The sequence below is a fragment of the Eurosta solidaginis genome, chromosome 2 (assembly GCF_040869045.1).
Source record: "Eurosta solidaginis isolate ZX-2024a chromosome 2, ASM4086904v1, whole genome shotgun sequence".
In the NCBI taxonomy this organism is placed as follows: domain Eukaryota; kingdom Metazoa; phylum Arthropoda; class Insecta; order Diptera; family Tephritidae; genus Eurosta; species Eurosta solidaginis.
In genome coordinates, this window is record NC_090320.1 from 148,915,257 (window position 1) to 148,926,827 (window position 11,571).

Genomic DNA, 11,571 nt, shown 5'->3' on the forward strand with positions numbered 1-11,571 from the left:
TCTACTAGACTTTTACCTTAAGTGCTCGTTTGAAAATATATAAGGATATTTCTTTGTAATTTTACAATAAAAATTTTAGGCTGTTTTCGTTAGCAGCTAGTACACTTTTCTTGGACCTAAGAAGTACAATAGTGCCAAATAGCAGCCACAAAAAAACGAAGAACATTTTATCAGGTGAGCGTGGCTGTGTATGTGCGTTCTGCTACATATCCTACTTGTAGATCTTTACAATGGCTCTTACTACGGACCATGGCGGAACGATACAAGGTGGCAGCATGGTACAGCTTATTATATACTTTTTTTATTTCATTTAATACATCAACTTCCGGCGCAGTACATTTTGACATTTGTCCATCGAATTTACAAAAACAAAATACATGGAATTTTTATTTATTTTTGTAGGTATGTCACCATTCTGCCACCTTGTATCGTTCCGCCATGCTACGGACATACACGAATTAATGATTTGGCCATATTAGTTTAGGCGTATTACATATGCGACAACTTAAAGTTTTATACGATACATCGTTTAAGAAATATATGTGTACTTATTCGAGTATAGTAATGATAATTATGACTTCTATTGGGCTTGTTTCCAAATTAGTTTTTGTGTCCGCCTGCTTTAATAATTTTTTCGAACTGTTCAAATCTCAAAACGAAAAAAGCGTGCGTGAAAGTGCAACAGCTACGTTACAGTATGAATTAAAATGAAACGCTAGGCACAGGTTGCCTCTACACCCCGCCCTCCCGTGAAACACCTAGGTATTCACCATCTAAAAGAAGCACTGCCAACTTGGTGGATGGTCGACGCAGTATTTCTGCCGCTGTTTTTCTTCAGCAAACCTTATCTGCCCATCCTTGGCAGGAAATACCTTCACAACGCCTCTTTTCTGCCAGCGGCTACGCTGAAGAGTGTCACATATTAAAACCAAATCGTTTACCTTTAGGGGTGTAATTATATTAATCTAAGTTAACTTTTGAAAAGTTTGGTTTTTATGTCTATTAATTGTGTTTGTGTTCTTATATTTCGTTTTGTATTTTAATGTTTTCTGTTTGGAAATGAAAAATGTAGACCTTTCTGATGAAGACGCGAAAGCGATGAAATACATAAAGGGAAAAAGTAAAAACTTCTATTTTTCTTTGTCAACCCATCGGCCGGAGCAGTTCCTATCCAGCAAAAAATTAGAAAGAATTTGACACAACTAACAAAAGATAACAAATCAAGTGAAAAAATTTAAAAAATAAAAAAAACAAGTATGTAAGACATCTACACCAGATCTTCCAATTCTCTATAATAACCTATAATGTTTAGCCCAGAACTATGCAATTTGTTGAAGCGGTTTTGAGGAGTATTAGGTGCAGGGTTGCGAAAAAGAGTTATAAGCCAGGGTGCAAGACCGTATCCTGCGTCAACCTATAATTTTGGTATAAATTTATCGCTGAACAGTAAATTGTTATAAAGACTTCATATACCGAATAGACACAGACTTCTATTTCCGCTTTCGTATTGTGCTTAGAAGAATTGTGATACGTCACTGTTAGACCGCCAAACGCTGTTCATGATCATATATCTGAAAAATTAAATACATTTAATAAAAATAAGATAATAAATAACTAGCATAATTAAAATCAGTACGTTAAGACTAGCCGTGTTTTTTTTTTTACACGTAAACGTTTATACATTTAAACTTTATATGGACTGCTAAGCGACAAACTTTAAATACACCTCTGAAATTGCTGCGCATAAAATTTGTCCTACTTAATTTCAATACGAATTATACTCATATGTAACTGAAATATGTGTCTTTGTTTCACCCTCTACACTAATTCTATGTATTCTATGTGTGTCCACAATCATCGCAACTGATTTGGCTATATGTTATTCCCTATGGCCATCAGAGGGTTGTGTTTCCGCTTTTCGGTACACCCTGTGGCTGTAGCTAGTTATTTAACCACTGCCGCTAGATGGGTCTCGTAAGCATTATCTAAGCGAGGATAGGCGTTTTTTTTTACGCGCAAACGTAAACGTATACGCGTGTATAAAAAACACGGCTACTATAAAAACTTTTTCAGTTATAAAATATATGGGAGCTCGTTCCTGAAGGTTTTGCTATCCTTATGTGCGTACCATCAATGCACATTACAATACCAGGAATTTTAGATTTTTTGAAGGATTCCATTTGTTCATCGTCATTCATTTTTAAATTAATCTTTTTCTCACACAAATCCCTTTCCATAATGTTAAGTGTTGAAGCAAATAATGTTAATCCAAGTTAAATTACCCTGTATACAAAATTTAGCAAGTAGACGACACTGAAATGTGTATATGTATGTACATCATACTTTTCGGCCCATGCCGTTACACTCTGTTTTTTTTTTTTTTCTTCATACAATATAATTTTGCAAATCAGCTATGCAGCGCAAAACACATCAAACCTCTGACTGGCGAAGCAGATTGGCCAATCTGGAAAAGGAAGGTGCGAGATTTGCTAGATTACCATGAAGGTGCTCTAGATGCAATTGATGGCAAACTGGTGAAACCACAGTACTTGGAAGAAGGTGCATCAGAAAGCGAAGTCAAGAAACATAAGCAGGAGAATGATTTGTACCGAAAGGCAAACAGTTATGCAAAATCCATGACTTCGAGTTCAGTAGCAGACGTCGTTTATCAGAAAATAATGGATAAAGAGACAGCGCACGAGGCGTGGGAAGCACTTAAATTAAATTTTGAATCATCGTCAAAAGATCAACTGTTTCAAATATGTACAGAATTGTTTGCATTTGATTGGAGTAATGGCGAAGATGTTTCGACGCACGTTGCTAAGTTAAGAAACCTATGGAACGAACTAAATAATGGTTGGAGATTAAAAAATGAGAACGAACTTTCCGGCCTTATTCTAGTTTGTAAAGTTTTGCAAATTTTGCCTAGTGACTTCGAGAATTTCAGATCCAGTTGGATGCTATTGTCGAAGAATGAAGAAAGAACGTTTGAAGAACTAATTACGCAGTTATGCATGTACGAAAGAAGTTTTAGAAAGGCCACTGGGCCATCACCGGAGAAGCATTTCTTGTGAAAAGCGGAAAAGTTGAGCCAGAAAGAGGATCACAAAGGTCAAAAGAGAACGACATTTGTAACTATTGCAAAAAGAAGGGACATTGGGTAACCACATGCAAAAAATGGATTGCTGATGGACGACCGCCAAAGAACGCCCCTCAGAGCATTGCATTAGTTACCAATGTAGCCCTGTGTACCATCAGTGAAGAAAATCATCAAGTTGAGACTAGTTCATCGGGATGGTGGATTGACAATGGAGCCACGAGACATGTAACGAACTGCCCGGACCAATTCGTCGAGTTCCAAAAGTTTCATGATCCCCATGTCATCATCGCCGCTGGAAAAGAAGCTCTCAAAGCTGTTGGAAAAGGAACTATTCAAGTTACATCATTTACTGAAGACAACACAATAAAGATGACCTTAGCCGAAGTCTGGTATGTTCCAAAAATTTCTAAAAATCTCTTTTCAGTTTTAGCAGCTCAAGACAGAAATGAAAATAGCAGATTTCATTCGACTTCAACCAAATGCTGGCTGGAGGTAAATGGGAAAACGGTGCTGTGCGGAAATCGTGAGAGAGGCGGAACTCTGTACAAGGCAGCTATTGAACCATTAAGTGCTGAAAACGTAGAGAGAGTCAGTATTGCTGAAGCAGGAAGCTCGACGCTGCAGTTGTATCACGAGAGGTGGGGTCACCAAGACAGGCGACACGTAAGAGATATGCTCAAGAGAGAGTTGGGCATCACAGTTAAGCTAGAACGAGAAATATGTGAACCCTGTGTTTTTGGCAAAGCACATCGTCTACCATTCGGCACTAGAGTAAAGGCTAAGAAGGCAGGCGAACTTGTTTCCACTGATGTTGTAGGCCCATTTTGTGAATCGTTTAGCAAGGTACGATTTCTAGTTGTTTTCAAGGACAGCTACACCAAGTTTCGTTATGATTTTGCAATTAAACAAAAATCAGATGTGAAAACTGTTTTAAGGCTGTTTATAGCACATGCAAAGACTATTGGGCACAATATTCAGGAACTACTTAGTGATAACGGCGGAGAGTTCAATTGCGAAGAAGTAAAAAGCTTTCTACCAAAGAAAGGAATCGTACATAGACTAACAGCGCCATACACACCACAGCAAAATGGCGGTAGTGAGCAAGAAAATCGAACGATTGTCGAGATGGCAAGGACATTTAAGTATTCAAACTGTGAAGCTAAATTTCCAGATGCAATATGGGCGGAGCTTGTGACGTCAGCTATTTAAATTCTTAATAGAACCGGAAAAACATCAGAAGAAGGAGTCAGCCCCTTCGAACTATGGATGAAGAAGAAGCCAAGAATCAAACATTTGCGCATTATTGGGTCCTCATGCTATGTGCATGTACCAGCAGAGAAGAGAAAGAAAATGGATAAGAAGGCAGAAACAGGATTCCTAGTAGGGTACGATGGAGATGAGCGGTATCGAATTTACATTCCGAGCAATAACAAAGTAATCCTATCGAGAGATGTTCAATTCCACGAAAGGCCCAAAGAATGTGAAAGTGTAGTCAAGCTGCCAATGGAGGACTCCGATGAAGACGATCGAGATCAAATACAAGAAGATGAAAGTGACGACGATTTTGGGGCAAAGACCGATGAAAAAGATGAGAGTGAGCCACTAAACGGCGCTGAAGAACAGTCTTAAAATGAAGAACAGTCTGAAAGTGACTTTGAAGAACAAGCGCAGCAGACACCCAGAATATTGAGGGAGAGATCGACCCTAAAGCAGCCCAAACATCTTGAAGATTATGCAATGATTGTGGAGGAAGTTCACAACCAATTGACAGAAACACCTGATACCTTTGAAATGCTCTAAAGAGTGAGGATTCAGTAGAAGAAAGCCATGGATCGCGAACTTGCCTCTTTAAAAGAAAATAAAACTTGGACTTTAACAGAACTGCCATCAGGTTCACGAGCAATTCCATGCAAATGGGTCTTCCGAGTTAAGAAAAATCCGGATGGAAGCATCGACAAATATAAAAGAAGGTTGGTCGTAAAGGGCTTCAATCAGCGTCAAGCCATCGATTACAGCGAAACCTTCAGTCCAGTAGCACGAATGAGCACAATTCGTTCAATACTTAGCATAGCAGCAAGTGAGAGGATGCATTTAACACAATTTGATGTATCAACAGCCTTTTTATACTCAGTTGAGCAGAGCTCACAGAGTATATTAACTTTGATTGGATAACGGTTGGTTGTACAGGTATAAAGGAATCGAGATAGATATAGACTTCCATATATCAAAATCATCAGTATCGAAAAAAAATTCGATTGAGCCATGTCCGTCCGTCCGTCTGTCCGTTAACATGATAACTTGAGTAAATTTTGAGGTATCTTGATGAAATTTGGTATGTAGGTTCCTGGGCACTCATCTCAGATCACTTTTTCGATATCGAAAATTTCGAAAAATAGAAAAAGTGCGATAATTCATTACCAAATACGGATTAAGCGATGAAACTTGGTACATGAGTTGAACTTATGACGCAGAATAGAAAACTAGTAAAATTTTGGACAATGGGCGTGGCACCGCCCACTTTTAAAAGAAGGTAATTTAGAAGTTTTGGAAGCTGTAATTTGGCAGTCGTTGAAGATATCATGGTGAAATTTGGCAGGAACGTTACTCTTGTTACTATATGTCTGCTTAATAAAAATTAGCAAAATCGGAGAACGACCACGCCCACTTTTTAAAAAAAAAATTTTTTAAATTAAAATTTTAAAAGAAAAGTTAATATCTTTACAGTATATAAGTAAATTATGTCAACATTCAACCCCAGTAACGATATGTTGCAACAAAATACAAAAATAAAAGAAAATTTTAAAATGGGCTTGGCTCCGCCCTTTTTCATTTAATTTGTCTAGGATATTTTTAATGTCATAAGTCGAACAAAAATTTACCAATCCTTGTGAAATTTGGTAGAGGCTTAGATTCTAGGACGATAACTATTTTCTGTGAAAAAGGGCGAAATCGGTTGAAGCCACGCCCAGTTTTATACACAGTCGACCGTCTGTCCTTCCGCTCGGCCGTTAACACGATAACTTGAGCAAAAATCGATATATCTTTACTAAACTCAGTTCACGTACTTATCTGACCTCACTTTGTTTTGGTGTAAAAAATGGCCGAAATCCGACTATGACCACGCCCACTTTTTCGATATCGAAAATTACGAAAAATGAAAAAAATGCCATAATTATATACCAAATACGAAAAAAAGGGTTGAAACATGGTAATTGTATTGGTCTATTGACGCAAAATATAACTTTAGAAAAAACTTGGTAAAATAGTTGTGACACCTACCATATTAAGTAGAAGAAAATGAAAAAGTTTTGCAGGGCGAAATCAAAAGCCCTTGGAATCTTGGAAGGAATACTGTTCGTGGTATAACATATATAAATAAATTAGCGGTACCCGACATATGGTGTTCTGGATCACCCTGGTCCACATTTTGGTCGATATCTCGAAAACGCCTTCACATATACAACTAAGGGCCACTCCCTTTTAAAACCATCATTAATACCTTTAATTTGATACCCATATCGTAAAAACACATTCTAGAGTCACCCCTGGATATCTCGAAAAGGCGTCCACATATAGAACTAAGGCCCACTCCTTTTTAAAATACTCATTAACACCTTTCATTTGATACCCATATCGTACAAAAAAATTCTAGAGTCACCCTTGGCCCACCTTTAAGGCGATATCTCGAAAAGGCATCCACCTATAGAACTAAGGCCCACTCCCTTTTAAAATACTCATTAATACCTTTCATTTGATACCCATATCGTACAAACAAATTCTAGAGTCACCCCTGGTCCACCTTTATGGCGATATCTCGAAAAGGCGTCCACCTATAGAACTAAGGCCCACGCTCTTTTAAAATACTCATTAACACCTTTCATTTGATACCCATACTGTACAAACGCATTCTAGAGTCACCCCTGGTCCATGTTTATGGCGATATCCCGAAAAGGCGTCCACCCATAGAACTAAGGCCCACTCCCCTTTAAAATACTCATTAACACCTTTCGTTTGATACCCATATTGTACAAAAGCATTCTAGAGTCAACCCTGGTCCACTTTTATAACGATATTCCGAAAAGGCGTCCACCTATAGAACTAAGGCCCACTCTCTTTTAAAATACTCATTACCGCCTTTCATTTGATACCCATATAGTACAAACAAATTCTAGAGTCACCCCATGTCCACCTTTATGGCGATATCTCGAAAAGGCGTCCACATATAGAACTAAGGCCCACTCCCTCTTAAAATACTCATTAACACCTTTCATTTGATACTCATATCGTACAAACAAATTCTAGAGTCACCCCTGGTCCATCTTTATGGCGATATCTCGAAAAGGCTTCCATCTATAGAACTTAGGCCCACGCCCTTTTAAAATACTCATTAATACCTTTCATTTGATACCCATATCGTACAAAATAAATTCTAGAGTCACCCCTGGTCCACCTTTATGGCGATATCTCGAAAAGGCGTCCACCTATAGAACTTAGGCCCATTCCCTTTTAAAAGTATCATTAACACATTTCATTTGATACCCATATCGTACAAACAAATTCTAGAGTCAGGCCTGGTCCACCTTTATGGCGATATCCCTAAATGGCGTCCATCTATAAAACTATGGCCCACTTCCATTTGATACACATGTTATACAAACACATCCCAGGGTTACCCTAGGTTCTTTTTACAACATGGTGATTTTCCCTTACTTTGTCTCCACATCTCTCAACTGAGTATGTAATGTTCGGTTACACCCGAACTTAGCCTTCCTTACTTGTTATAAAGTGAGCTCGAAGAGACCGTGTTTATAAATCAGCCAGAGGGGTATGAGGACGGAACCAACAAGCTATGTAAGTTGCACAGAAGCCTATATGGTCTCAAGCAAGCACCTAGATGCTGGAACAAACGTTTCGGAGCTTTTCCTGAAAAGTATGGATTCAAAGGTAGTTGCGCTGATCCATGTTTGAATGTTCGAGAAAGACGTGGTCAAAAACTCATACTTGTGATTTACGTAGATGATGGTCTCCTAGCCGCAACAGATCCACGTGAGATGGATACTTTCATTGGAGAGTTGAAAACAGAGTCTAAAATAGTCTACTGCAAACTACTTTTTGGGGCTTGAAATTGAACATAAAGAAAATTTTATTAAAATAAGTCAAAAATCATATGCAAAGAAAATTTTAGAACGTTTTAATTTTTCAGATTGCAAACCAGTTTCAACTCCAATGATCAAAGACACAGAAACTTCCAGACCAGGGAAAGATGACAAAGCAACAAAATTTCCTTACAGACAAGCTGTTGGAGCAATGATGTACTTGATGCTTGGCACAAGACCTGACATGGCGTACAGTGTGGGGTTTCTTTCCAGAGTCTTAGAAAATCCCACTCAGGACGACATCGTACGTGTCAAGAGAGTTCTTCGGTACATAGCAGGCACTCTGTATCTTGGAATAGTCTATCGGCATAATGAAGATGTAGGACTTTTGGAAGTCTTTAGTGATGCTGATTTTGGAGGATGCATGAAGACACGTCGCTCAACCTCCGGAGTCATTGTGAAATATGCAGGAGGAGCAATTTCCTGGATGAGTCAACGTCAAGCTATTGTGGCCACTTCCACAACTGAAGCAGAAATTATCGCAGCAAACGAGGGAGCCAAAGAAGCAATTTGGTTGAGCAGGCTCTTTAAAGGTATGTTGAAGCTGATAGATGTCCCCGTCATCCTAGTTGACAACTCTGCAGCAGTAAGACTGGCTCAAAACCCGGAATATCATCGTAGAACGAAACACATATCGATGAAGCACTTTTTCATAAGAGAAAAGGTGACAGAAGGCAAATTGGATATTAAACAAATTTCTACAGACCACCAATTAGCAGATATTATGACTAAATCGTTGCCAAAGACACGATTGAAGATTCTTTCACTGAAGATGGGACTTATATGAAATGAAAGAAGCGTTGTTATTTATGTAATATTATACGTTTATTTAATTTTAATTAACAAGGGAAAGTGTTGAATAAAATAATGTTAATCCAAGTTAAATTAGCCTGTATATAAAATTTAGCAAGTAGACGACACTGAAATGTGTATATGTATGTACATCATACTTTTCGGCCCATGCCGTTACACTCGGTTTTTTTTTTCTTCATACAATATAATTTTGCAAATCAGCTATGCAGCGCGCTGTTAATAATCTTTTAGTATTTTTGCTTTTGCTAAGTCAGCTAAATAAAAGTCTTTTGTAAAACAGTAATAATTACTAAGTAAGAAATAAACAGCCACTTCAATTGGACTAAGCAATCTTCTTTTTCTTGCCGAGAAAATACTGTAACATTAACAACCTCTGAAAACACCTTCACAACTGTTGGTTGAGCCATTCCTAGCATTTAGTCTTTACCGACTGCATTTTGGTATCTTCTTTTGGCTAAGATTCGCAAGAATAAGGACGCTTTTGTTGGCGACTTATTGCTGTGGATTTAATCACAGGAGGAATATCACTGCAAATTATGCTTAAAAGATGCCTATAAGCGTTTTTTTTAATTCGAAATTGTGAAACGAACCTTTAAATAAAACATGTACACATATACAAGTGTATTTAAATTTTCTTAATTTACCTACTAACTCCATGTCGGTCAGCTCGAGAATGTCCGGTGCCCTATTCCTCTCAAACTTTCTAACGCATGCCGTGTTGTTTTCTGCTTCATGGGTGTCAAAATAAAAAGCAACTGAATCCATACATTTACTATTTTATTTTTTCCAAGCACAATTTAATCACAACAAACAATTTTGATTTATTTAAAGAAATGCCCAACAGCTTTTGACACATTCCGCTAGTTAAGTCGGTAAAGCAATCATTCGGCGTTTATGAGAATGGTATAAATTTCAACAACCCTACAAGAATACTGACTATCATATGACTATCATCTGATGGTCAGCAATGTCAACCTACCGATCAGCGCCTCATACAAACTTTCTATCACAAACTTAAGGGGACTTGCCCAAATGTGATGTAAACAACTGTGTACGTGTGAGTTTTTGTCTCCTTATATCTGCTGTTATCTGATGTATGTTCTTTTGTTCTGTACCAGGTGTCCGAAGCTTTCCCAGTTTGAGTCGTTTTTCATGATTATAGGCTGTCGTTGGGTACATGCGGACATGCGTGTGCGAACAAAGGAACATACATAAATTTGAGTATCAATAGCTATCATCCGGTGGCAAAATCCTGAGCCAGATAAATAATTTTGCATGTAAATACAACAACAACGATTTGAGCCAGATAAATCCAGATAGAAGTCTGGTTCAATTTGTGAGCCAGATAATTTGTTAATCACTTCTTTTTAGGTTGGCAACGCGGCCTTTAATATACCTATTTTTTCAAAAATAGATGTCGCTGCTTAGCCTTTCGCCGTATAAGTTAAATGAAAAACAGCGGCGACATCTGCCTATCACATTTCACGTGTGCGTAAATTTCACGACATCTGCTTCTCAAGTCTCTCAATGATCCAGAGCATTCCCGTGAGAATTGAGCGTGAGCCGGAGCTGTAAAACTCACTGAAAGACGGCAAATGTTTACGTCATCGCAGGATCAGCATTGTGAATTACAAGTGTGGGTGTATTAGTAAAACTATCAGCGTTTCTTTTAGGGAAGTGAGAAGAGTGCGAATCGAATGACATTCGAGTAAATGGCATCCTTCGGATATCGTAATAGGCATGGTTATGGCGGTATGTTATGGAATACTTAAAGATTTGAGTTTCATCAGTAATACGTAATTTTTTTTATTGGCATGACTGAACATACTTATTGACAAGACGAAGCAACTTTTCTTTGCTTATTGACTTGGTGTATATATATGTCGGCTAGCTGTTCCTTTGTGTCCATGTACGGAATATTGCCCTTGTTGCTGTTGTTGTTTCAACGACAAAGACACTCCCGGAAGGTTTTGGGTAGTGTTATGTTGTTGTTGTAGCGATAAGGGCACTCCCGAAGGCCCTGGGGAATGTTATCAATGTTGATGGTCCTTTGCCGGATGCAGATGCGGTACGCTCCGGTAACAAGCACCATTAAAGTATTAACCCGACCATCTCGGCAAGGATTTTGGTATGACCACATGAAACCTTCTGGGCCGTTACACCTTATCAGACCTGCAATCACCATGGACAGATCTGGCGAACTGTGACAGCTTCCTACCATACGAGTGGAGGTGTCTCCGTTTATTGTGCAGATCGTCGTTTCTTCTATTTGATCCGCCAACATCTCACCCCTGCTGTCCGCCTGCAACTTTGAATGCCATAGATCGTGGTGGACATTGAAATCGCCTATATAATGCGATTAAAACCAGTGAATAGTGCTCTGATAATAAAGCGGTATCGACTGGGGCAACAGGTGGCAGGAGGGATGTAGATGTTGATCATTTCTAGGTTTACATCGCCTGACCGGACAGATAAGCCGTGACGTTCTAGGACACTGTCCCT

General features: G+C 38.6%; 1 long non-coding RNA gene across 3 annotated transcripts in view; it reads right to left on the reverse strand.

Moving 5' to 3' along the window:
- LOC137242401 (uncharacterized) overlaps positions 1–9,965 on the reverse strand; it is a 32,338-nt gene extending 22,373 nt beyond the window's left edge. For 2 of the 3 annotated variants that reach the window (XR_010950223.1, XR_010950222.1), the window contains exons 1-3: positions 9,714–9,965; positions 1,474–1,571; positions 1,300–1,414 (exon numbers count right to left, since the gene is read on the reverse strand). This is a non-coding gene — a long non-coding RNA (uncharacterized lncRNA). Of the gene's footprint in view, positions 1–594; positions 1,415–1,473; positions 1,572–9,713 lie in introns of those variants that run through there. The other variant, XR_010950221.1, reaches the window with a different exon arrangement.
- Between the last annotated feature and the right edge of the window lie 1,606 nt (positions 9,966–11,571).